Source organism: Hemiscyllium ocellatum, chromosome 8 (assembly GCF_020745735.1).
Source record: "Hemiscyllium ocellatum isolate sHemOce1 chromosome 8, sHemOce1.pat.X.cur, whole genome shotgun sequence".
Taxonomy (NCBI): Eukaryota; Metazoa; Chordata; class Chondrichthyes; order Orectolobiformes; family Hemiscylliidae; genus Hemiscyllium; species Hemiscyllium ocellatum.
The window spans coordinates 107,366,861-107,392,971 of record NC_083408.1 but is presented as its reverse complement, the minus strand read 5'-3'; the positions used below and the strand labels follow the sequence as shown (position 1 = coordinate 107,392,971).

Below are 26,111 nucleotides of genomic sequence, written 5' to 3'. Positions count from 1 at the left end.
AATCGCCCAATGGTGGCGTCAAACCAGGTCTCTGGTACTGTGAGGCAGCAGTGCTAACCACTGAGCTACCGTGTCACCTGTGGGGCGCTGCCAGAGAGAAAGAAACAGGGAACTCCTGTCCTCAGCAAACAAAAGGAATCTGTTCAAGCCTTGCACCTTTTTAAGATTAATCAGAGGCTGAGGGAGCTTAGAGTCGCTCCTCCCCTAACAATACCTCAGTCCTTTGGGGTTCACTTGCCAACCAATCAGCACCCTTTCCATCTATAGTGTGAAATCCTGTGATTGTTTAAAGCTTGGTATTCTTTCATTTGTCCTGGTGAGTGAAAGGCAAAAAGCTTTGGCAAAGTGTCTCTCTTGTCAGCAATATTCAGGTTTCGTTCAATCAACAGCAAAGAAGTTGGTGCATTGATTTTTCCTTGCGTCGAACAGAATCACTGGTTGGCTTTGCAACAATTTCATCTGACATCCACCACAACAACTTACAATTTACCCCTGACGTAGCAAAACAGCCTAAGGTGCTTCACAGGAGCGATGATCAGACAGAACTGAAATCCCTGAGCCACGTGACAGCATAGGGGGTCAGGTGGCCAAAGGACTGGTCAAGGAGTAGCCTTTTAGCACTACATTTTAGCAGTAGTTTGAAGGAAAAGAGTGAGTTCAGGAGGTTTCATAGGAACATAAGAAATAAGGGCAGGAGGAGGCTAAGCCCATTGAGCCTGCTCCATCATTCAACCAAGTCAAGGATGTTCTTCAACCTCATTGGTATTTACCCATACTATCCCCATATCCTTTTGATCTCTACAATTTCAAGAAATTATAGGGTTAATGGCAAGTGTCTTCTCCCACGGATGTGGGACTTCAAGACTACGGGGTATATTTTTAAAGCAAGAGGGGAGAGACTTAAAGACATGAGGGGCAATTTTCATTTTTTACACAGAGGATGGTTCACATGTGGAATAAAATTCCTTAGGAAGTGATGCATGTGGGTACAGTTACAATGTTTAAAAGACACTTATCTAAGTACAAAATAGGAAAGGTTTATTTTAGGAATTATGATCGGCGTGGACTGTTTGGACTTATGACTCTATGACTAAATCCATCGATCTAGGACTTGAACGTATTCAATGACTGAACCTCCAGAGTTCTCTGGGAACAAAACTCCCAATATTTACCACCTCCTGAGAGAAGGGATTCAAATTCAAATTCCATAGCTCAGTCTCAAAAGGCCAGCCCCTTACCGTAAGAAAGTAAGGACTGCAGATGCTGGAAAGTCAGAGTCAGTGGCATTGCAAAAGCACAGTAGGTCAGGCAGCATCCAAGGAGCAGGGGAGTCAACGTTTCAGGTGTAAGCTCTGAACCAGTCCTGCCTGAAACTTTGACTCTCCGATGCTGCCTGACCTGCTGGGCTTTTCCAGAGCCACACTTTTTGACTCTGCCTCTTCCCATGAGGCTGCATCCTTTGGTTTTACAATACCAGCCTGTGGAAAAGACAATTCTGCCTTCACCCTGTTCAACCATGTACAAAGTTTGTATCCTTCAAGAAAATCTCCTGAACTCCTGAGATATATAGTCCCAACCTCCTTAGACTCTTAATCACAGAGTATAGAAGGCATGGCCATCACTGGGGAGTTGGAGAATGCTATGAATGGTACATTAAAGCAGAAAGACTGCGTCTATGTTTATGGAGCTAAATCTCAGATTGAAACATGGAGAAAATGCTTGTCATTGTTCAGTTGAGCGCACTAAGCTTAAAGACTTCTGTAGTTTATTTCTCAATATGTTTTTTTGAGTTCATGGTGCTTTGTTTTGAAGGATACAATACTGATCTATGAGAAACATTACATTTCTCTAACATACTTGTGGTGTCACAGCTGATGTAACAAGCACCTCAGAGTGCAAAGGTACCTAATCTCCTTTCTGCCAAGGGAACCCGACTGGGACTGAACAGCCTTGACGCTGAAGAAATTGTAATATCAGTTCTGGATATGCCTGTGATCATAATGATAACATTACTTTTAACTGCCTCAGAGGGCAAAATTACAAACCTAATGAAGGGCTTCATTGTGTTGTTCAGAGAAAACGACTACATAAAAATCCCATAAGGTCTGAAAAGTAGAAATCACTCCTATCAGTGTTCAAAATGCTGGAACCTCAAGACATCAGGATGCCAGTGCTGAATAATGATTGTTTTCCACAGCCAACAGCAAGAGAAATAAGAATGTTATCTCCATGCATTAAGTAAGCATGCCTACCTTTAGGTTAACAAAAACAGTTAACAGTTGCTTCCTCAACTCTGGCCATTAGAGGACACCAAAACAGGAGGTGATGGCCTAATGGTATTATCACTGGACTATTAATCCTGAGACCCTGGTGGGCCTGGGTTCAAATCCTGCAGATGGTAACATTTGAATTCAATATGTATCTGGAGTTGAGAGTCTATTGATGACCATGAGTTGATTGTCAGGAACAATCCCATCTGGTCCCCTAATGTCCTTTGGGGAAGGAAACTGCCTGGTCTGGCCTCCAGACTGACAGCAATGTGGTTGACTCTTAACTCCCCTCTGGACAATTAGGGATGGACTATAAATACTGGTCTAGCCAGTGATGCCCACAAATGAATAAATTTCTAAAAAAAACATTTTAGCTGACTTTTGTGAAGGGTACTTCTGCTCACTATCTCCACTGGAGCGTTTAATATGTTTTCTTGACATGTTAAATCCAGGTTCTTTGCAAATACTGGGCAACATCACTATGGACTTCTTAACCCACTACACATTCGGCCTAATCCAAGCAATGCCCACTTATTGAAGCACGGCCCAACTCCATCTCACACGCCAGTTAATTCAGGCAAAGATCCCATTGCTACCACAGCTACTGGCAGATAAATGACATTCAAAGTCACATTCCCCTCTTCAGTCAATGCACAGAGATACATCACCTACACATGCACGTAGAAACATGTAAACTCACAAAAAAAACGTGAGAGAGAACGAGAGAGAGCAAGCTTTGGGGAATGGGCTCTCACCCCACCACTGCAACTGGAGAGACTGAACCATGATGTGGTACACCTTGTAGATGGTACTCAGAGCTCTACTGTGTGTCAGCTGTGAATAGTAAAGGCAGGGGTTAGGAATGGTATGGAGTTGCTTAAGTGTTGTTGGAGTATTCAAGTGGGCACTATCTTATCAGACTCGTGACTTGTGCCTTGTGGAGGGTGGATGGGGAGTCGCAGGATTCCTAACCTCTGACTTGTTCTTGCACCCACTGTAGTTAAAGGGCTGGTTCAGTTTGTGGTCCTCAAGGCTCTGATTGTGGGACACCCAACAACAGTAATGCCATTGAGTGTCATGAGAAGGTGGTTAGAATTTCTCTTGTTGGAGATGGTCATTGCCTGGCACTTGTGTGGAGTACATGTGACAGAATTAATCCGTGGGTAATTCTCTGAGACTTTTCAAACAAAATGGGGGAGATACTAAGTGAATATTTTGCATCAGTATTTACTGTGGAAAAAGATATGGAAAATATAGACTGTAGGGAAATAGATGGCGACATCTTGCAAAATGTCCAGATTACAGAGGAGGAAGTGCTGGATGTCTTGAAACGGTTAAAAGTGGATAAATCCCCAGGACCTGATCAGGTGTACCCAAGAGCTATGTGGGAAGCTAGAGAAGTGATCGCTGGGCCATTTGCTGAGGTATTTGTATCATCGATAGTCACAGGTGAGGTGCCGGAAGACTGGAGGTTGGCTAACGTGGTGCCACTGTTTAAGAAAGGTGGTAAGGACAAGCCAGGGAACTATAGACCAGAGAGCCTGACCGCAGAGGTGGTCAAGTTGTTGGAGGGAATCCTGAGGGACAGGATGTACATGTATTTGGAAAGGCAAGGACTGATTCGCGATAGTCAACATGGCTTTGTGCGTGGGAAATCATGTCTCATAAACTTGATTGAGTTTTTTGAAGAAGTAACAAACAAGATTGATGAGGGCAGAGCAGTAGATGTGATCTATGTGGACTTCAGTAAGGCGTTCGACAAGGTTCCCCATGGGAGACTGATTCGCAAGGTGAGATCTCGTGGAATACAGGGAGAACTAGCCATTTGGATACAGAACTGGCTCAAAGGTAGAAGACAGAGGGTGGTGGTGGAGGGTTGTTTTTCAGACTGGGGGCCTGTGACCAGTGGAGTGCCACAGGGTCAGTGCTGGGCCCACTACTTTTTGTCATTTACATAAATAATTTGGACACGAACATAAAAGGTACAGTTAGTAAGTTTGCAGATGACACCAAAATTGGAGGTGTAGTGGACAGCGAAGAGGGTTACCTCAGATCACAACAGGATCTGGACCAGATGAGCCAATGGGCTGAGAAGTGGCAGATGGAGTTTAATTCAGATAAATGCGAGGTGCTGCATTTTGGGAAAGCAAATCTTAGCAGGACTTATACACTTAATGGTAAAGTCCTAGGGAGGTGTTGCTGAACAAAGAGACCTTGGAGTGCAGGTTTATAGCTCCTAGAAAGTGGAATCGCAGTTAGATAGGATAGTGAAGAAGGCGTTTGGTATGCTTTCCTTTATTGGTCAGAGTATTGAGTACAGGAGTTGGGAGGTCATGTTGCAGCTGTACAGGACATTGGTTAGGCCACTGTTGGAATATTGCATGCAATTCTGGTCTCCTTCCTATCGGAAAGATGTTGTGAAACTTGAAAGGGTTCAGAAAAGATTTACAAGGATGTTGCCAGGGTTGGAGGATCTGAGCTACAGGGAGAGGCTGAACAGGCTGGGGTTGTTTTCCCTGGAGCGTCGGAGGCTGAGGGGTAACCTTATAGAGGTTTACAAAATTATGAGGGGAATGGATATGATAAATAGACAAAGTCTTTTCCCTGGGATCGGGGAGTCCAGAACTAGAGAGCATAGGTTTAGCGTGAGAGGGGTAAGATATAAAAGAGACCTAAGGGGAACTTTTTTCACGCAGAGCATGGTACGTGTATGGAATGAGCTGCCAGAGGATGTGGTGGAGGCTGGTACAATTGCAACATTTTAGAGGCATTTGGATGGGTTATGAATAGGAAGGGTTTGGAGGGATATGGGCCGGGTGCTGGCAGGTGGGATTAGATTGGGTTGGGATGGCTGGTCAGCATGGATGGGTTGGACTGAAGGGTCTGTTTCCATGCTGTACATCTGTATGACTCTGTTATAAATCTCTCTATTTCTTACATTAGGGTAAGCCTGCTTGTTCAGCTGAACAGGATTGCTTGGGGCCATACACAAAGTGAAATATCTCACCCTTATTAATAATTGTTGAACACAATAATGTTTAAGTTCTGAAACTTTAATGCAGTGGAGGATGGCAATGATGTGGATATAACCATAGGAGACATTTTAATCACAAATATACTCCAGAATAGGTTGACAACTCATACACATGTAGTGTAAGTGCCAAGGCTGGCTGGTTTGTACCAAGAGTGTTTTCTGGTTGATATCCCAGCACTCGGCTCCATCATTAAGCACTTTGACAGAGGATCCTGCTGCATGGTAATGATGGACCCTAACCAGCCCGAAGGCCAGGTTAAAGCACAAATACTGTACGGAAGGTGAGTAATCTCATTGGGTGGAGGGGTGGAGTCTATGGGAATAAAAATCAAATCAGGAAGCTGTCTGCAAACAATGAATGTGAAAAGTCACACACTGCATTGGCGCAGCCTCCCCATCGAAGTCTGTAAACATCATTTCAGGCTGCATATAGGTACGAGAAGGGGTGACCTACTTTCCAAAGCACACATCTATTTCTTCTTTCCCTGCCTTAGTTTAGCTAGCATCGCACAGTATGCACATAATTCAGATAAAAATGACTTGCTGCAGTTGCATAGGGCCTGGATAAGACTGAATTTGGAGAACTGTGTGAATTTTGGGAAATGGTATTGAGATACAAGCTACGATCGAGTTGAAGGGCTGAGCGGGGCTTGATAAATCTATTCCACTTTATTATAGGCATAGGCATCTATAGTGCAGAAAAACACCCTTCGCCCCATCAAATCTGTGCTAGTCAAAAACAACCATCTAACTATTCCAACCACCTGGCATCACAAGTGCACATTCAACTGCCTGCAAGTTCCCCTCGAAGCCACTCACCTATCCTGGCTTGACAAAATATCGCCGTTCCTTCACTGTCACTGGGTCAGAATCCTGTGTAATCCCTCCCTAAGGGCTTTGTGGGCCAACCCACAGCAGGTGGACTACAGCAGTTTAAGAAGGCAGCTCACCACCACCTTCACAAGGGGCACCTAGGGATCGGCAATAAATACTGCCCAACTGTGATGCCCACATGCCAAGAATGAATAAATAAAATGCTTCTTAAATATTATGAGTGTTTCTGCCTTGACCAACATTCCAGGCAATGAGTTCCAGATTCCCACCATCCTGTCAGTGAAAATGATTTTTCTCCCATTTCCTCTCAAGATTAAATCTATGCCACTTGGTCATTAATCCTTCCATCGAGGGTAGAAAGTTTCTTCTGATCTAATCTACCTGTGGGAGATTTGTTAGAACCAAGGCAGCCACCTTGTCACATACTAAAAGCCTAGAAACCATTTTAAATCTCACATTAGTGTCTGTTTGTTAAGCTTGTACGTTCCCAGGCTCAGAGAGGTGGTTGACCTGTGCTAATACATGACAGTGAAACACTTTCCCAGTATGGGAACGCTCTTCTTTTCCAAGAATCTACTGTAATACTAACACTTGCTTATCAGCTACTAACTACGTGACTGGGGCTAGTGATTGAGCAAGTCGGCACTTTGCTCATTATACTGCAATTAACAGTTTGCTAATTGTTAAATGATTGTAACCTGTATAATCATGCAACTCTCTGTATCTCGTCGGACTTGTGACTATGAGATCGACTTGTCTCTCCCCATGAACTCACGAATAAACAGTCAATAAGTCAATGTTTGGGTGGCGTGATTCATTGTTCTTCTAATTTGGACTGCCACGTGCGAGTCACCCACTGCATAATGTATCCCAACTCCAGCACTACCTAAGCACCTCATAACTGTACACACCACAATCATATCCCACTCAATCTCCCCTGCTCTCAGTAAACCAACCACCGTCTGCTCCTGTTCCTGTGACCAAGCTGCAATCTATAAGAAGATGAACTGCGGAAGCAACTGCTTTCAATCAACATTGTAAGGCAATTTGGATTCTTTGTCCTCCTGCCATTGAAGGGGATGGAATGTTTTCCACGTTTTGTGTTCGCTGCTGTCTGATAATTCCTCACCACTGCCACCACGTTGTATGAGCTGGCCGGATTCTTGGCCACAACAAAGTGGATTTGGTTCTATCATTGGGGATCAGTCGTGGCCGGTTGGTGTATGTTAGAGGAAAGCCCTTGGTGATCTAATGAGAATGGGATCTTGTCCTAATGTAGTTTATTGAATGGTAGCTGCTTGGTACAGTTTACAGGGCATGATAGAAGTACAGTGCAACCTCGGTCATTCAAACATCAATTATCCAAATTTCGGATTATCCAAACAAGATCTCAAGGTCCCATAAAAATGGCATTAGGCAACGCAGCATTCCGTTATCAATTAAACGGCATTATAGCATGTATTGCAGGATAAGTGAGAAATGTTTGATAAGTGGCACTCAAATTATCATTAGTTTATGATAGATTAGTTACTGTCTCAATGGCATTCCAGTGTGCATTGTCGGATAACCGAGAATGGTTTGGGTAACCAGCACTCATCAATTACTACTTGTTCAGGAAGAGATTCGTTATCCGAATAATCAATTATCCGACCAAAATACTCCCTGTCCAACTCGTTCGGATAATTGAGGTTCTACTGTAATTGTTACAAAGACTAGTGAGCAATTGAGGTAGATGAGAGGTCTGTCTACCTAGGGATCCAAAGATGTTCTCGTTACCAAGACCTTGTGTCATCACTGTACCAGGCTGAAGTTACTCCTCAATATTCATTCTTTAAGAACCAAAAATCTCATCCAACATCAGCCTTGGGTACACGCTGGCTGCAGTGACAAGCTATGATTCTGTAAAATGGACTACCTTTGGACAGGAGCATGGAAAATCAGTCAGTCCGATCTCCACCATTACGTTCGCCCGATGCTTCCTGAGAGTGCCACATCCTTGAAATCTCTCTGACCACTTATTGGCAGTTTCCCCAAACTCCTGCACCATGGTTGAGTAACATAACTTCCATTCGAAACAAATCAGATGAGATGCTCTTGTGAGGAAAGGTCTTGCAACAATCCCTGCTACAGGGACAATGCACTTTATAAACTAACTGCTGTAACAGGATGTTATTAAACTGGAAAAGGTACAAAAAAGATTTACAAGGATGTTACCAAGACTGGAGGGTTTGATTATAAGGAGAGGCTATGTAAGTTGGAACGTCTTTTTTTTCCCCTGGAGCATCAGAGGCTGAGGGGTGACCCTATAGAGATTTATAAAAATAATGAGGGGCATGGATAGGGCAAATAGACAAAGTCTCTTCCCTGGGGTGGGGGAGTCCAGAACTAGAGGGCACAGGTTTAAGGTGAGAGGGGAAAGATTTTAAAAGGGATCTGAGGGGCAATTCTTTCACACACAGGGTGGTATATATAAATATATATATGGAAGGAGCTGCCAGAGGAAGTGGTACAATTATAACATGTAAAAGACATTTGGCCAGATACATGGACAAGAAGGATTTAGAGAGGTAAGGGCCAAATGCAGACAAATGGGACCATTTCAGTTTAGGAAACCTGGTCAGCATGGACAGTTTGGGCCGAAGGGTCTCTTTCCATGCTGTATGACTATGACTGAAGGCAGGCAAGTCTCCAGGACCTGATGGCCTGCATCCAAGAATTTTAAAGGAGTGGACTGCAGGAGATAGTGGGGGCATATGTCTAAACATTTCAGAACTCATTGGATTCAGAGAGGGTTCAAGATTGGAAAACCATGCATGTGACACCCCTGTTTAAGAAGGAAGGGAGGGAGATAGAAAGCACAAAACTATAGACCCCGTAGCCTACCAGTTGCTGTTAGGAAAATATCAGAGTCCATTATTAAGGAAGAAATAGCAAGACATTTCACAAAGCTGAACACCATCAAACAGAGTCAGAAGTGACTTCACCTGATGAAGGAGCTGTGCTTCAAAAGCTTGTGATTTCTAATAAGCCTGTTGGACCATAACCTGGTATCATGCGACATCTGACTTTGTCCACCCCAGTCCAACGCCAGCAACTCCACGTCAAAATCAAACAGAGTCAACATGATTTTGTAAAAGAGAAATCATGTTTGGCAAATTTGCTGGAGTCCTTTCAGCATTCAGAAAGCAGATCTGATGAAAGGTAACCTGTAGATCTCATTTATTTGGAGTTCCAGATAAAGTGCCACAAAAAAAATAGACTTGTTGGATTAGCATGTTTGGGATTGAGGATTGGTTAACACACAGAAGATGATGAGTTGGGATTAATGGGCTTTTTTCAGGTTGGAAAGGTATAACGAGTGGGGTGCCACAAGGATCAGACGTTATTTACTATCTACCTTAATGGTTTGGATGAAGAGGCAGAGTGCAATGTATCCATTTTCTGATGATAGAAGTGTAAGTGGGAGGGCCTGAGGATAGAAGGATTTGGCAAGGGGTAATGGATAGGTTGGGTCAATTGTACAAAATCCCATCAGATGGGAGTTTAATGTAGGAAGGTGTGAGATCCTACTCTGTGCTAAGAAGTATCAAAAGGTGGACAATTATGTCAGTAAAGACAGACTCAAGGAAGTGTAGCATAAAGGGATCTGAATGTTTTTATTCATAAAACAAAAAAAGTTGACAGCAAGTATGAAAGCCAATGGAATTTGGCTTTTATTGCAAGGCAGTTGGAGTTTAAAAATAGGAAAGTCTTATTACAAACTGTTCAGGGTGCGATTGAGTTTGCACTCGAAGTACTGTGTACAGTTTTGGTCTCCATGCTTAAGAAAGGATACACCAGCATGGGAGATGGTTCAAAGGAGATTCACATATCTGGATCCTGGTGCTGCCTCACCGAGAATGGCTAACCAGGTTAGACCTTTATTCATGCAACTTCAGAAGAATGAGGGGTGGTCTGAGGAGATTCTGAGGAGACTTGACAGTGTAGATGTTGAGAAGACGTTTCCACCAGTTGGGGAGACTTGAACAGAGGGATATATAGTCATAGAGTTCAGAGAACACTCACTTAAAAGTGAAATTTCAAGTCGAAGGTCGATGTTACATAGGAACAGGTGGAGACCATTCAGCCCCTCAACCTTGTTCCATCATTCAATAGGATCATGGCTGAGTTGTGGCCTAACTCCCTATACCTGCATTTGGCCCACATTCCTGAATACTTTTGCTGAACTAAAGGTATCTATCTCCGATTTGAAATTAACAATTGATCCAGCATCCACCTAGTGGAAGAGAGTTCCTGACCTCTCACACTCTGTGTGAAGAAGTGTTTCCTAACATCTCTCCTGAAACAGTCTGACCTTAATTCTTAGACCAGAAGGAGAAGGGGAACAAGTGATAAGGAGCAAAGGCAGGTCTGTGGTACACCATAGGTCACTGGCTGGTGGGGCAAACTGGAGGGGCTGAAAGGTCTCTTGCTGTTGTCCCAATGCAATGCTCTCTGAGACACAAAGAAAAGTTATGCTCCTTTAAATGAGATGAGTGGCTAGGCGAGTGGAGCTGATGTACAGACGATCAGCCTTTTCCTGACAGTGCCACAGCCTGAGTATTTTCAGCCTTTTTCCTTTCGGATTAACCCCGTCGAAAATTCAATTATAAGTCCTTGGAGTCTTATAATGAATCACCAGCTGAAGTTAGACAAGGCTAACCCTGCCAATACCTTCAGGTTTTTAATCAAATCGAAAGATTTCAGATGCCTCCATCCGTGAGAACTATTTGAGCGGAAAAAGAAAAAGGAACCATCTTTTTAAAAATCCACTCAGTGATAAAGACTAACTTATTTGCAGGCAAAGAAAGGAGATTGAGCAGCTACATTCCCCTGCTCATGATGAATACCTGAGTGAGCGGCAGTAGCCACATCGTGTTGGTGGAAGATGTTTCATCCCTTGACTGGCAAGTTTGTTTATTTTACAAGTGATCAATGTAATCCTGGATTGGTTTTAAACAGAACTTTTAGAGTTAAATGTTATGTAAAACAGGGTACTCAAAAATCAAGTTCAAAAGGTTAGGAGACAAAGAAATAAGAAAAATCTCATTCATTTTTAAGAAGCTTGGCTCATACGCATACCCAGAGACTGTAGCATAGCTTCTACTGTAGGTGAGTTTTAACATATTGTTCAGCTTCCTTGGGCTGGGGTTGACAGACCTTTCTTTAACAATGGGGGTGAGTGTGACTGAGACAGCGGCCATCTTGGATCATGGTCAAGATTTGAGGGCAGCATGGCTACAGTTGTGCCTCTCCCATTCTGCCGATCCCAATTCAGGGTGAGGGTGAAGGATAGCAGAGTTCCCTCCTGCCCTGGTGGGACACAACTGGTCCAACCACTCGGCTTTAAGCAAAACAGCATTTAGTGAAACACCACAGTTGAAATACGAGCAAAAGAAACCGGAATTTGGAATGACGTAACTATTGGCAAACATAACTGAATACTCGACAAAATAACACTCACCAGGACAAAGGACCCGATGTCCAGCATGAGCAAAACCAACGTGGTTTACAAAATCCCATGCAAGGACTGCACAAAACACTACATAGGGCAAACAGGAAGACAGCTAACAACCCGCATCCATGAACACCAACTGGCCACGAAACGACACGACCAGCTATCCCTAGTAGCCATACACTCAGATGACAAACAACATGAATTCGATTGGGACAACACCACCATTATAGGACAGGCCAAACAGAGAACAGCCAGGGAATTCCAAAGGCATGGCACTCATCCACGAATTCGATCAACAGACACATCGACATAGACCCTATATACCGGCCACTGCAGTGGACAGCAACTGACAACCGGAAGCGGCAGATTCAAACCACTATAAATGCCGGAGGAATCAGCACAGAAGCACAGGAGGCTCCCAAGCACTGAAGGTGTCACCTAGAAAGGGGACGAAACGTTTGCAAGAAAAACTCCCAGCTCGGTGAACAGAACCACAACAACGAGCACCCGAGCTACAAATCTTCTCACAAACTTTGAAAAAAACTTAACTAACTAACTGTTTCGATATGGTAATACCCCATCAACCCACCCCTTGGCAACAAAGGTACATTCAAACACAGATTCTTACAGGCAGGAGGGAACGACAGCCAGAGAGAGATTTCAGAGAAAATCAGTTAGGAATCTTTTACCGAAGCTTGCAACCCTTCTGGTACTCACAACATCTTGTGACCACTCCAGCTAAAACAAGCGAGGTAAACTTGAACTGGGAGAACTAGCCCTATTGTTAAACTGTTTTTAAAAAAAAACTTGTCCCCTAGACTCTTGGTCACCTCTGCCTTTATGACCGTGCTTCCAAAAAACCCAGGACAAAATAACTTTGTTAAATTGTCAGCATTATTATGTAAAGAATGAAAGTGCCTTTACTTTGATAGCCCTGTGATAGCTAGGTTTATTCTTATCCCAACTGTTGTTGCCTGATTCTCTTCTGCCTTTTCACACATTCCCCCACTAGTTCTAATCCTGGCTCTGAAGTGGAGGCAGAAATGAAGAAACGAAAGATATTCAAAACTCTTGCTCCTCCTGTCATGGTGTCAATTGAAAGGAAGAAAAAGAAGTTCAATAGGAAAGACAGCTGATCTACACAAAATAATACAAGCCCATTGTGCCTGTATTGGCTCTTTGAAAGAGCTATTGAACAGTGCTATTTCCTTTCCCACAACCTTGTCAATGTTTCGTTCCTACATTATGTAATCCAATTCCCTCAGCTCCTGGAGAAAACATCCAGTTAGAATCCTGTGCTGTTCCTGTAACAGTTGCAGAGCTTTCCCGTTGCTTAAGTGCATGGCGAGACCCCACAGTCAGTTTCTCCCTCCCATCCCAACGACCCTGTCGTGCACCATCTTTATCTCTCTCCACCATTGCTCACACTCTGCACCATTCCTTAAGGTGGGAAGAATTTGTTCTGCCGCTTTCTGAGAGCTGATGCCTTGGCTTGGTCACTGGAGGAGGATGTATCTTGTAGGATGTTGCGATAGGGGAGGAGGGAGGGAGGGAGACAGGAGAAAGTCAACATCAGCAGGGGAATGGAGTGAGCAATAGCTGCCCGCTGCCTCATACACACAAGGGGAATGCTGCTTCCGTTACCTACAGAGCCTGTCTGGTTCTGACCAGCAATACCCAAACCACTCCCCACCGCCTCCAATAAATGCTGCAAGAGAAGTCAAATCACACCCTGGGGTGGAATATGATGCTCAAGTCCAATACAGGACTGGTGGCAGGGGCACACTTAATCAGGGGGTGGACGCTTTTAGCAGTGGACCCATCCAATTCCTGGCTTGTACCCCTTGGCAGGAAGGCCTAATTAAGCCATTGCATGGGCGGTTAATGACTGATCAAGGGCCCCACTCTACCTACCCCAATAACAATCACCCAGTTATTGGCAGGCACTCATCCTCTCTTACAAAAACATTCAGTGCCTAATGGAGCATTGGGAAGGGGTGAGTCACAGAGTTAATTACAATCCATCCTTTCTGTCCTTGATGCAGACCACCCGACAGCTCCTCCTCCTGCCCTTTTGACCTCCTCTCCCACCATTATTCACCAAGGCCTCATTTGGATGTCATCCTGCCAGCAACCATCACCTCCCAACTGACACACCACCCCTCCCCCCCTTTCATAGCCCAAAGGGGAATCTGTCCCAGGATTCTTGATCGATGTAAGGCCCATCCCTGCTCTAGCAATACTGCAGGTTGCTCTGAAAAAAGGTGCATGGGAATCTTTCCAGTTAGCACTAGATACCATTATGGTGACCACCTACCTCTAAGTGAAACATTGGAAGAAATGGAAACGTTTGGACAATTTCTAGATTAAACAAGGTTAACTGAAGGTGAGAGCAACAGTTTAATGTGAGCTATAAGCCATCTGCTGATTACAAAGTCATGTGACTTTGGAAAAAGCCAAGCAATGCTTTTAGGGAGATGGTGGCACAGTGGTTAGCACTGCTGCCTCACAGTGCATGAGACCCGGGTTCAATTCCCAGCTCAGGCGACTGACTGTGTGGAGTTTGCATGTTCTCCCCGTGTCTGCGTGGGTTTCCTCCGGGTGCTCCAGTTTCCTCCCACAGTCCAAAGATGTGCGGGTCAGGTGAATTGGCCATGCTAAATTGCCCGTAGTGTTAGGTAAGGTGTAAATGTAGGGGTATGGGTGGGTTGCGCTTCGGCGGGTCGGTGTGGACTTGTTGGGCCGAAGGGCCTGTTTCCACACTGTAAGTAATCTAATCTAATCTAAAATAAGCTTGGGTTTATTGCTTCAATTGTTGCAAAACCTAATTGGCAGAGACTGTTGGTCCTTGTGCTGGTGAGTGTCTTGCAACCTTTCTGGTTTTTGGTTTCTGTTTTAAAAGGTAAGGAGTCTGAAAGGGGAACAAAAAGGTCTTCAAAGTGAATGCGAATCTCTCACTTTCCTGTGATTCTCTCTTAGTTGAAGTATTTAGGACCCTGATAAAGTTCCGCAATTCGGATTCTTGACTTCCTTGTAAAGCCTGAAAATCTGAATTGTGATCACTTTCCAAGGAACATGGAACAGTTTGGTTTTCATCAGAATTGAAACTTTGTTTGAAAGACCTTCCGTCAGTGCGTGGCTGTAAGCAAATCGATTTCATCAACAAGAAATCCGTTATACTATGAGCATTCATTAAATTCTAATGTCAAGTTCTCAGGCAATTGGGCAATAAGGGTTATTTATTTTCTTTTATCACTTCTTAAAATACAACCTCTGCAGTCTTGTGTTGTCCTTGGTGTTGTGTCGGTGTTCATTTTGGGATTAGAAAAGAACACAGTTCTAATTCCAGATGCTTGCTTGTTTACCAGCTTTGCCACTTGTTTTTAGAAATGAGCTTTGTTTTAGATTTTCAAACTCATTAAATCATATCACAGAATCCCCACAGTGTTGAAGCAGGCCATTCAGCCCCTTGTGTTAACATCGACCCTCTGAGTTACATCCCACCCAGATACATCCCCTTATCCTATCCCTGTAACTCTGCATATCCTATGGTGAATCTATCTAGCCTACGCATCTCTGGACATTATGAGCAATTGCCCATGTCCAATCCAATAACCTGCACATCTTTGGATTGTGGGAGGAAACTGGAGCACCCGGAGGAAACCTACGCAGGCATGGGGAGAATGTGCAAACTCCACACAGTCAGTCGCCTGAAGGCGGAATTGAACCTGGGTCTCTGGCATTGTGAGGCAGCAGTGCTAACAACCGAGCCATCATGCTGAAACCTCATGAATGTTTCTTTTATTCTGGAAAGCAGCACAAAAGGGGAAACAAGAGGCCATTTTGGTGATTGAATCAAAACATTCATTTTAACTGTGGCTCGTGGGATGGTGGGGTTTGATTATTAGCATATGGGTCCCATTACAGTCATAACAGCCTGCACCACCATTAAACACCACCATGATGCTCTTTTTAATCTTTCCTAAGCAAAAACATCACCTTATTTCTATTTAAAGCTCACTACATTTCAAATATAGTGATTCACAGCATGAAGCAATTTAAGATGTTTTAATGAAGTGCTAAAGCAAGCATACAGAGGTCTTACAGAGGCTGCAAATAAAGTGTATCTGACTCACACACAGTCATCCCTCTCAGACACACCTGTCTCTCACATACACTCACCTCTCCCACAGACACACACTCGCCTCTCACACACATGTCCCACAGGAACACTCACCTCTCACACAGACACACACTCGCCTCTCACACACATGTCCCACAGGAACACTCACCTCTCACACATGCACTCACCTTGCTCACACATGCACAGTCACCTCCCTCATACATTCTCTCTCCCACACACTGATTCAATTCTTTCACACACATTCTTACCCCTCTCACACACATCTCTCGCACACGGACACACACACACACACACACACACACACCTCTCCCACAGATATTCACCTCTCTCTGACAAACACAACAGCTTCTTTCATGCACATTCACCTGTCTCAAACACACATTCTCTCACACACACTTCTCACTTACATATTCTCACTGCTCCCACACGCTCACCTGTCCCTCACATGCACTCACGCACTGAGACCCCGCACTCTCACACAGACACTCACTTCTCTTGCCTCTTTTGCACAAACTTACCTTGCTCTCACACATACTCACCTCTCACTCACATCTCTTCCTAACACACCAGCTTCTCTCATGCATATTGATCTGTCTCACACTTGCACTCTCTCACAAGCACAGACACACATCTCTATTACAGCCTATAGATGCAGTGGAGAACATTTGAATGAGAATTTGACTGACCAGGGTAGAAAGGGTTAAGTGTCGCTCTGTCAACTATATGAATCAACACCCATCTAAACAGCTTACACAATATCACACCGTGTCTTGGCAGTGCTCAGCACCTCAGAGACACAGCTGAAGGAAGCATGACAATTGTGTTCATTGAGAATTCAGTCATCATTCTGTCCATCTTCTGGGAAAGTTCACTCAGTACGTCAAGCTGTGAACAGTGCAGAATGTTCTGTTGTTACTGATTGATGTCCTGATGACGTCAATCCAACCCCCAGGACAGTGGGATTATGGGAAAGCAGTTACTGACAAGACTGCTTGCTGAGCAAGGGAAAGGAGCATAATCATACAAGCCTCAGAAACAACTTAATTCCCAGTCAGCACACTGAATGGTCAGGATAATACACCTCACTTCACATTTCTTAAGATCCAGAAGCCACAGTCCAAAGTCACATCCTTAACAGTTCAGCACTTTGTGGGGTGACCAGTGCTTCATTTAAAAGGAGGGTCAAAACCTTGTTGCATTTATATAGCAACTTTAACTTCATAAAATGTCCCAAGGCACTTCAAAGCAGTGTTTACAAACAAAATCTGACGGAGAGTAACATCAAAACAGGAGCCCAAAGGTTTGCTCACAGATGGAGGGAGAAACAAGCTGTAGTTCCCTGTTTGCCCCTAACGCTTGACTCCCATGTCTATCAAAAATCTGTTCAACTCAACCTTGAATAAATTCATTGACCCTGTCTCCACCACCTTCAAAGGATGAAGTTTCCTGAAATTAATAACCTTCTGAGAGGAAACATCTCCAATTCAGTTTTAAAAAGGACACCCCAAATTTAAGGGCGGCACGGTGGCACAGTGGTTAGCACTGCTGCCTCACAGCGCCAGAGACCTGGGTTCAATTCCCGCCTCAGGCGACTGACTGTGTGGAGTTTGCACGTTTTCCCCGTGTCTGCGTGGGTTTCCTCCGGGTGCTCTGGTTTCCTCCCACAGTCCAAAGATGTGCGGGTCAGGTGAATTGGCCATGCTAAATTGCCCGTAGTGTTAGGTTAGGAGTAAATGTAGGGGTATGGGTGGGTTGCGGGTCGGTGTGGAATTGTTGGGCCGAAGGGCCTGTTTCCACACTGTAAGTAATCTAATTTTCAAACTGTGTCCTCTTGCTCCGGACTTCAAAATGAAGGGGAAGACCCTCTCTGTGTCCGTTCTATCAATTCCCCCTCAAGATCTTATATTTTTCAAATAGATTATCACTCAGTCTTCTCCACCACTGCAGTGAGAAAGACCAAACCTTTCATCTCTGCAATGTTCCTTTGACAGGATGATGTCAGCCAATGAGCTGGAGATGTGGTGAGATTCACAACAGCACTCATAAGAATGTCGGAGGCTGAGGGGTGACCTTATAGAGGTTTATAAAATCATGAGGGGCATGGATAGGGTAAATAGACAAAGTGTTTTTCCTGGGCTGGAGGGAGTCCAAAAATAGAAAGCATAAGTTTAAGGTGAGAGGGGAAAGATATAAAAGGGAACTAAGGGGCAACTCTTTCATGCAGAGGGTGGTACGTGAATGGAATGAGCTGCCGGAGGAAGTAGTGGAGACAGGTACAATTACAACGTTTACAAGGTATTTCGATGGGTATATGAATAGGAAGGGTTTGGAAGGATATGGGCCAGGTGCTGGGAAATGGCTGAAGATTAGTTTAGGATATCTGGTCGGCATGGACGAATTGGCCCAAAGGGTCTGTTTCCATGCTGTGTGACTCTATGATTCCGGTATGTTCTTTTTTGTGTCGAGGGTTTGAATTTAGCAACTCATCATGGTTGTAAGAAAGGATATTTCTTCAAACAAGGAGTGTCACGTCACACAGACCATAGGGGTAAAATCAACCCCTGTCATAGAGATGTACAACATGGAAACAGACCCTTCGGTCCAACTCATCCCTGCTGACCAGATATCCTGAACTAATCTAGTCCCACTTGGCCAACATGTGGAGGGACCCATGCTTGCCCACCAGGCCCATGATGGAACATTGAACAAGGACTGTAAAGGTGGACACTCTATTTTTCTGCCTTCATGTTCTATATTTCAGTTTATTTTTCTGTGTTTTAAAATACAACACTTTCCACTGTATTTTGTAACAAGATGCACATGACAATAAATAAATCAAATAAAATAAAATGTGACTCCAGACCCACAGCAATGGATTTGGCTCCTGACTCCTCCCTGAGCAAGCTGTTCAGCCTCAAGTTGCAATTACAGATGGACAACAGATGCTGGCCTTGCCTTCAACAAATGCACCTCATGGAATATTAAGGAAAATAAGCACTGAGGGCTCGAAAGGATAGGGTAGAAGCTGTCACAAATCAAACCATGAGAGCCACACTTAGCTAGCATTGACCACAAGAAAGGGAAATAGTTATTTCTGTTTCGAAGTCCTGAAGCTCCTTTGAAAAAAAGACTTCAATCCTGCTCATCACTTTCACATTCCACTTAGCTCTGTGGCAGTTTTAATACCACAGTCTCTTAATTGGTTCCTCTGGGTATAACAATGAGTAGAACCCTCTAACGTAGCTTCCTGAGCACTGGGCCTGGGCTGTACTGACTTCAATGCAGCTGGGCAGAGTGTAAATTGCCAAAAGGGTTAGTCTAAAAAACAGCTTCGGCATCTAACATCAAACCATCGCTGCCACCCTCATTTATGAGTTCCTAATGATAAGATTCTTGCACTCACACACGATTTTGTCGCTGTAAAATAATTCACATAAGCTGAAATGTTTACCACTTACATAAGTGGAATCGGTGGCCATTTTGGAAACAGTTGGGAAGCTCTCCCTGCGTTTCCAGGCCAACCCCTATATTTGTCCCATCATTCAAATGAGAACCCGGAATGATCACGCTGGTGTATGTGGGACCTCGCAATTCACAAAGTGCATTTCCCTCATTAATACAGCAGCTAGGTGTCACTACCTGAATGGTGCTAATGTGAATGATAAATACTGTCCATGTGTACTTCTTGCTCAGACTGAAAAGACAGGAGGAAACCTGTCAGCACCTCATTTTCTGTTTGGCGACCCTACAGCCCTCTGGACTCGATATAGAGTTCAATAAATTTTTGGCTCCCAGCTTCCACCCTCCATAACATAGATTCATAGAGTCATAAAGATGTACAGCATGGAAACAGACCCTTTGGTCCAACCTGTCCACGCCAACCAGATATCCCAACCCAATCTAGTCCCACCTGCTAGTACCCGGCCCATATCCCTCCAAACCCTTCCTATTCATATACACATCCAAATGCCTCTTAAATGTTGCAATTGTACCAGCCTCCACCACTTCCTCTGGCAGCTCATTCCATACACGTACCACCCTCTGCGTGAAAAGTTGCCCCTTAGGTCTTTTTTATATCTTTCCCCTCTCACCCTAAACCTATGCCCTCTAGTTCTGGACTCCCCAGTCCCAGGGAAAAGACTTCATCTATTTATCCTATCCATGCCCCTCATAATTTTGTAAACCTCTATAAGGTCACCCCTCAGCCTCCGACGCTCCAGGGAAAACAGCCCTAGCCTGTTCAGCCTCTCACTATAGCTCAAATCCTCCAGCCCTGGCAACATCATTGTAAATCTTTTCTGAACCCTTTCAAGTTTCACAACATCTTTCCAATAGGAAGGAGACCAGAATTGCTCGCAATATTCCATCAGTGGCCTAACCAATGTCCTGTACAGCCACAACATGACCTCCCAACCCCTGTACTCAATAGTCTCAATAAAGGAAAGCATACCAAACGCCTTCTTCACTATCCTATCTACCTGTGACTCCACTTTCAAGGAGCTATGAACCTGCACTCCAAGGTCTCTTTGTTCAGCAACACTCCCTAGGACCTTACCATTAAGTGTATAAGTCCTGCTAAGATTTGTTTTCCCAAAACGCAGCACCTCGCATTTATTTGAATTAAACTCCATCTGCCACTTCTATGCCCATTGGCCCATCTGGTCCAGATCCTGTTGTAATCTGAGGTAACATACCGTCTGCTATTACAAAAAAATCCATTGTTAGCCAGTAACAGTCCCCATTAATAGCTATTCACCCTCCAAGCCAGATCACTATCCAATCCTTTATCTGTCTAACTGCCCTTCTCTCGCGTTGGGCTCTATCCCCACCTATATTTACTCCTTACCTCCTCCCCCACCCTATCTTCTGCATATAAACTGACATGCTTCAGTGTCAAGGACTCTCCATTTGTGATAGAGAGGGGACTGACTCTGAATTGGCTGCCCACAGTCAGTGTGCAAAAAAAGGAAAGGAGAAAAAATAAACTGACAATCTCCTAATTACCATCAGCTCTGAGGGAGAGTCATTGGACCCAAAATATCAACCGATTTCTCTCCTCAGATGCTGCCAGGCCTGCTGAGTTTTTTCAGTAATTTCTGTTCTTGCTTCTACTTCCATCTTGGCCAAGACACCTCTGAGTTAATTTTATGACTGTTATTCAGTTCAGGGTGAGTCCTCCATCCCCTATTGTGGGAGAGAGCAGCTCCTTAGTCCCAGCATCACCACTGGGAATAATGGCCCATGCAGACACTGAGGTCAATGTGGGAGTTTCTGACCAGGATGGTCATTAGAGGGGTCGAAGGAGTGAGGATGCTGGAGGGAGCGAGGCCTACATTAGGCACAGGTTCTTTGAGCAGAGGCCACTTCTCTCAACATGGCCGCCAGTGTTAGCCTTGCCTTCTGGCAAGGACCCCTTTTGTCAGCTGCTGGTAAAGTGCCAAGAGGTGGGGCAAGTGATGGGCAAACCATGCACACCTGATTTGATGCACCACTTCCCTCACACCCCCAACTCACCTCTGGCCAGCTCACTCCTGCACGCCGTGCGTCAGGGAGCCTTTGGTGGTGGGGATGAGGTGGGGAGGAGATGGAAAGATCTCATCGGAAAGATGGCACCTCCAGCACCTCAACATGCCCTCGGTATTGCTCTGGCACAGCATTTCTGTGCCCGAATCTCTGCCTTGGGACGTGGGCGAGAAACAGGATTACTCGCAGAGCAGCTGTTGAGGTGTGTCCCCAAACACTAATCAGTCAAAGGTATTGATCAGCGGGAGACAATTTGCAAGTTGCTCAGTATTGTGCAGAGTCAAATACGAGGAAGATGTTTTCAGGAAAGCATAGAGACAGATACTGAAATAAGGAAAAAAAACCCACCCAAATATAGGAATAATCTAAAACAGATTGCAAGTCATTTAATATCTGTACTAAGCAGTGGGCATTTTCTCTTTCAGGAGCTAGACAATTTCCATTTAATCTAATTTCCTGAGACACACAGTCCCAGGGATGGTCAGTGAACTATACTGAGACTTGGAGTTAATCCATCAAGACACTACAGGGTTTGGCTTTCTGAGAAAGTAATTAGTCTGGCTGAGGGATGGAATGGATTGCAGATCCATTAAGGGCACAGTCACGTTTTGTCATACCAGTTTCATGCTTATTGTTTAGTTTCTGCAATCTAGGAATTGTGAGGCTGTGCACTGGGTAGGTGGCAGCACAGTGATAATGTCACTGGACTAGGGGGACAAATACACAAGTTCAGTGGTGAGCACTGCTGCCTCACAGCACGAGGGTCCCGGGTTTGATTCCAACCTTGGGTGACTGTGTGGAGTTTGCACATTCTCCCCACGGCTGCATGGGCTTCCACTGAGTGCTCCAGGTTCCACCCACAGCCCAAAGATGTGCACATTAGGTGGATTGGAAATGGGAAATTGTCCTAGATGTACAGGTTAGGTGGATTGGACATGGGAAATTGTGCAGAGATGTGCAGGTTAGGTGGATTGGACATGGGAAATTGTCCAGAGATGTGCAGGTTCGGTGGATTGGCCAAGCTAAATTGGCCCATACGATCCAGGATAGGGATCAGCCATGGGAAATGCAGGGTTACATGAATAGGATCGGGGTTCTGGGTAAGATGCTCTTTGGAGGGTCAGTGGAGACTCGATTGCCCTAATGTCCTCTAAGTGCACTGTAGGAATTCTATGATTCTCCAGGGACCTGGAGGTTCAACTCCCATCATGGGATATGTGATTCCTGAATTCAGTAAATTCTGAAATTAAAAAATGTATGCTTATTGATGACCATGTAAGCATTGCTTTTTGTTGGTTGAAACAAAACCCATGTGGTTTACAAATATTCTTCAGGAAGGAAATCTGCCATCCTTACCTGGTCTGACCTACGTAAATTCAGCCCAGCAACAATATGGTTGTCACTTCATGGCCCTCTGAGGAATTAAGGGTGGGTAATAAATGCTGGAACAAATGATCTCAGATGCTGGGGATCATAGCAGGTCAGACAGCAGCCCTGGAGAGAGAGCAAGCTAACGTTTTGAGTCTAGGTGACTCCTCATCAGGGCTGGCTTCTGATAGGTTCTCCAGCCCTGAAGAGTATTCTGGACTCAAAACATTAGCTTGTTATCTCTCTGTGGATGCCGTCCAACCACTGTGGCCTCCAGCATTTGTTGTTTTCAGCAATAAAGGCTGGGCTTACCAGAGGTACCCACATCCTGCAAATGAATTTCTGGAAAGTAAACATGGTGATTCTAACACAAAAATAACAAAGACCTCTCTGCACAGCAACAGTCACAACTGGGGAGGTCTGAACCATAATGCAGAATGGGGAGACAAGAGGCTATCCATTGGTTCCATGTTTACTCATTATTGATAAATATTTCCATAGATTGGTGTAAAGAGAATAAGGACATTGGAGGGCAGAAACTTGCCATGGGATTTGATATGTAGAACAGTAAAGTCACGGAATCCCATAGCACACAGACAAACCCTTTGGCCTAAACTGGTCCACGCCAACCAAAATGTTCATCCAAAGTAACCTCATTTCCCTGCACTTGACCCATATCCTTCTAACCCTTTCCTAGGGTGGCATGGTGGGTCAGTGGTTAGCACTGCTGCCCCACAGTGCCAGGGACCCGGGTTTGATTCCAGCCTCAGGTAACTGTCTGTGTGGAGTTTGTACATTCTCCCCGTGTCTGCAGGGGTTTCTTCCGGGTGCTCCGGTTTCCTCCCACAGTCACAAAGATGTGTGGGTCAGGTGAATTGGCCATGCTAAATTGCCCATAGTTAAGTGCATTAGTCAGGGATAAACATAGGGAATGAGTCTGGGTGGGTTACTCTTCAGAGGGTTGGTGTGGACTTGTTGGGCCGAAGGGTATGTTTCCACACTGTAGGGAATCTAATCTATCCGTGTGGTTGTTCAAATGCCTTGCAAATGTTGTTAATATACCCACTTCCTCAGGCCGCTCATTCCATGTGCATACCAACCTTTGTGTAAAAACATTGCCCCTCAGGTTCCCTTTTGTTCTTTCCCCTCTCACCTTAAACTGATGACCTCTCGTCCTCGATTCCCCAACCCTGGGAAAAGACTGACTGCATTCCCCCTATCCGTGCCTCTCACAATTTTATATACTTGCATAGGATCGCCCCCTCAGTCTCCTGCACTTAAAGAGAAAAGTCCTAACTTGTCCAACATCTCTCTATAAGTCAGACCCTTGAGTCCTGGCAATATCCATTTACAAATTTCTTCTGCACTCTTTCCAGTTTAATAGCATCCTTCCTATAGTAAGGTGATCAAAACTGAACACAAACTCCAAGTGTAGCCTTACCATAAGTGTGAGGTCTTGCAATTTGAAAAGTCAAATCAAGTTTCATGCTGAATGGTAGGGCTTTAAGGAGTGTAGTGGAGCAGAGAGACCTTGGAGTTCAGGTGCATTATTCTCTGAAATTGGAATCACAGGGAGACAGGGCAGTGAGGAAGGCTTTTTGACACACTGGCCTTCATCAGTCAGGGCACTGAGTATAGAAGGTGGGAAGTTATGTTTCAATTGTACAGGACGTTGTTGTGATTCTGTTCACCGAGCTGGAAATTTGTGTTGCAGACGTTTCGTCCCCTGTCTAGGTGACATCCTCAGTGCTTGGGAGCCTCCTGTGAAGCGCTTCTGTGATCTTTCCTCTGCCATTTGCAGTGGTTTGTCTCTGCCGCTTCCGGTTGTCAGTTCCAGCTGTCCGCTGCAGTGGCTGGTATATTGGGTCCAGGTCGATGTGTTGATTGATTCAATCTGTGGATGTGTGCCATGCCTCTAGGAATTCCCTGGCTGTTCTCTGTTTGGCTTGTCCTATAATAGTAGTGTTGTCCCAAATTCCTAGAGGCATGGCACTCATCCACAGATTCAATCAATAAGCACATCGACCTGGACCCAATATACCGACCACTGCAGCAGACAGCTGGAACTGACAACTGGAAGTGGCAGATTCAAACCACTACAAATGGCGGAGGAAAGATCACAGAAGCGCTTCACAGGAGGCTCCCAAGCACTGAGGAAGTCACCTAGACAGGGGATGAAACGTCTGCAACACAAATTCCCAGCTCAGCGAACAGGACCACAACAAGGAGCACCCGAGCTACAAATCTTCTCACAAACATTGTACAGGACGTTGGTGAGGTCACACTTGAAGCATTGTGTTCAGTATTGGTCACCGTGCTATAGAAAGAATGTTATTAAACTGGAAAGAGTGCAGAAGGAGTTTATAAGGATGTTGCTGGGACTCAGTAGTCTGAGTTATAGGGAGAGGTTAGATGGGTTGGGACATTTTTATTTAGAGTGTAGGAGACTGATGGGTTAACTTATACAAATGTATAAGATCATGAGAGGCATGGATAGGGTGAATGCACTCAGTCTTTTTTCCCAGGGTTGGAGAATTGCGGATGGAGGGCATCAGTTTAAGGTTAGAGAGGAAAGAGTAAATGAAAACCTCAGGGGGCAACTACTTTTACACCGAGAGTGGTACGCATATGGAATGAGCTGCCTGAGGAAGTGGCTGAGACAGCTACATTAACGAGATTTAAAAGGCATTTGAACAAATACATGGATAGGAAGGTTTAGAAGGATATGGGCCAAGTGCAGGGAAATGGGGTTAGCGTGAATGGGCATTTTGGTCAGCATGGACCAATTGGGGCTGAAGGGCCTGTCTGCGTGCTGTAGGGCTCTAAGACTCTCATCAACATCTTGGACAACTGCAACATAACTTCCCAACTTCTATGCTCATTTATTGTAATTTATTTATTGTTATATGTACGCATGAAAATACAGCAAAATGTGTACAAGTCACCATAATCTGGCACCCTTTCAGTTACACAAATTATTAAATAAATCATACAAAGTTAGGGCAAATTCCATTTCTTTTCTTTCATCTGCAGCTCCTTGATTTCCTAAGTATCCTATGCAGTAATAGGATACTGCAAAGCTGCCAAATTATTCCCTGAGGCTACAGCAGTTTGGGACAAAGGGTCTGTTTCCATGCTGTATTACTCTATGACTCTGTAACTCCAAGCAGGCAGCACACTGAAGTAGCTCTCTCCATTGCTGACCAGACCCAGAATGCTGCCTCTGTTAAAGCTGCCTCATCGCCGCTGATACCCATCTACCGCCAGGAGACTTGAGCCAACTCTCAAGAATTGAGGCCCATTCTCAACTTCCCAGGACCATCCAAATTAACTCCTGAGGACCGAGAGATCATTGACTCTGCCGCTATTGTGGGTGCCACCAAAACATCAGAGGAAGACAACAGACCCCAATCCATCAACCGGGAACAGCCATGATCATCA

The 26,111-nt window shown here is 44.7% G+C and overlaps 1 protein-coding gene across 1 annotated transcript in view; it reads right to left on the bottom strand.

Annotated features, from left to right (window-relative positions):
* Positions 1 to 26,111, bottom strand: part of LOC132818221 (neurexin-3-beta-like) — a 596,149-nt gene that overhangs the window by 555,071 nt on the left and 14,967 nt on the right. The gene's annotated exons all lie outside the window — the stretch shown is intronic.